This window comes from Natrix helvetica (genome assembly GCF_964273705.1).
Source record: "Natrix helvetica genome assembly, chromosome: 8".
Lineage (NCBI taxonomy): Eukaryota > Metazoa > Chordata > Lepidosauria > Squamata > Natricidae > Natrix > Natrix helvetica.
Genome location: NC_138559.1, coordinates 16,727,676 through 16,729,816, shown reverse-complemented (window position 1 = coordinate 16,729,816; position 2,141 = coordinate 16,727,676).

Here is a 2,141-nt window from a genome sequence, read left to right as displayed (position 1 = left end):
TTGGATTTTTATTTTTTATATTTTTAGTTTTGGGAAATAGTTTACTCGCTATAACTATGAAGTGAGTGTAGTCTCAATGTTTGCAAAGAAATTTGAGGAAAATAGCTCCCAAGTGCCAGAAAAAAAGAAATATTAGAAAACAGTTTTTCTCCTGTGTGGATCTTGTAAGCAAACAGATGCTGGCCCGTTGTTATTTTCAACATCTCCGCAGCCACTGGAGGCAGAAATAAGATGCTGAGAATTCTAATTCATGCAGAACGTTAGGAAGCCTAAAATATTGGAATGTATTTACCTTCTAAATGGCAAACTTAGAGAAATCACAGATTTTAAACAACTGTTTTGTGAAATGTATCTTTTGGTACATAATCCATAACCTCAAACTGACATTCTCCTCCTTTTCATCATGCATCTTGTGATGAAGTAAATTGTTAGCTCCTTGTCAAACAAAATTGTTTGCTGTGAAGTAGATCTGTAAATCTGGTCACCTGTTTTATAGTGTATCTTCTTTACATCACATTGATTTACTTATCACTCTTCAGAAAGATTCAGAATTAAAACAGCAGTCAAGAGAACATTGTCTTAAAAGGGTAGCAAAGCATCATAATTGAATAAATGGTGGGTCTTTGGGCACTCCAGTGCTTTTGCATCTCCTTAGATTTTGTTTAAGCATAAGTTTGCCTTCCATTATTTTGATTATGGAAATTACAGCTCAGTAAGATCTGAAGGACTACAAATTCTCCATTTCTTAATATATCCTAAAAAGCAATGTATGTAACCAGTATGGTCATGAAACGGTTTCCTTATGTGTCAATACCCATTTGTCTTGCAGCCTCAATATAAATGATACTGATAACCAGAGACACCAGTACAGGCAGTTCTCAACGTACGACCACAACTGAGTCCAAAATATTGCTAAGTGAGACAGCTGCTAAGTGAATTTTTCCCCATTTTACATCCTTTCTTGCCATGAATCACTGCAGTTGTTAGTAACACGGTTGTCAAGTACCTTGTAAGAAGGTTGCAAAAGGGGATCACATGACCCCGGGACACTGTAACCGTCATAAATAAGAACCATTTGCCAAGCACCTGAATTTTGATCATGTGACTGCGGATGCTGAAACAGTCATGGGAAAAACAGTCATAAGTCACTTGTTTCCATGTCGTAACTGAACAATCACTAAATGAACTCTTGCAAGTCAAGGAATTACCTGTACCCTTTCAATATGAGGGGAGGAAATCCTCACGTGCCAATTACTCCTACAGGTAGTCCTCAGCTTACAACAGTTCATTTAGTGGCCGAAGTTACAACAGCACTGAAAAACGTGACTGATCACTGTTGCAGCATCCCCCATGCCCATGTGATCCAAGTTCAGATCAGTGGTGGATTTCAACATTTTTTAGAACCTCTTCTGTAGGTGTAGCCTGTTTTGTGGGAGTGGCTTGCTGGCCATGTGACTGGATGGGCATGGCCAACTTGTAAAATGTGGTGAAACTCACTTAACGCTCTTGCTTAGCAACCAAAATGTTGGCTCAGAAACTCTGGCATTTGAAGCACGCAAGTCTTAAAGCTGTCAAGTTACAAGACCCTTGCACCCCTAACCCTTTAGGGAAAAAAAAAACCCAGGGGTGTTTAAAGTTGACAGCTTTAAGACTTGTGGACTTCAACTCCCAGAATTCCTCCTCCAGTCATGTTGGCTCAGGAACTCTGGCATTGAAGTGTGCAAGTCTTAAAGCTGTCCAGTTACAAGACCCTTGCACCCCTAACCCTTTAGAAAAAAAACCCAGGGGTGTTCAAACTTGACAGCTTTAAGACTTGTGGACTTCAACTCCCAGAATTCCTCCCAGAATTCCTCCCAGAATTCCTCCTTCAGTCATGTTGACTCAGGAACTCCAGCATTGAAGTGTGCAAGTCTTAAAGCTGTCAAGTTACAAGACCCTTGCACCCCTAACCCTTTACAACCCCCCCCAGGGGCAAACCCCTCCACTTGACAGCTTTAAGACTTGTGGACTTCAACTCCCAGAATTCCTCCTCTGTTTTGTCATCTTGATGATGTGTGGAGGGGGGAGGGAGGGAGCTGGAACCGGTTCTAAACAGCACTGTAGATTTGTGGAACCTCTTCTATAGAAGAGGTCAGAACTGG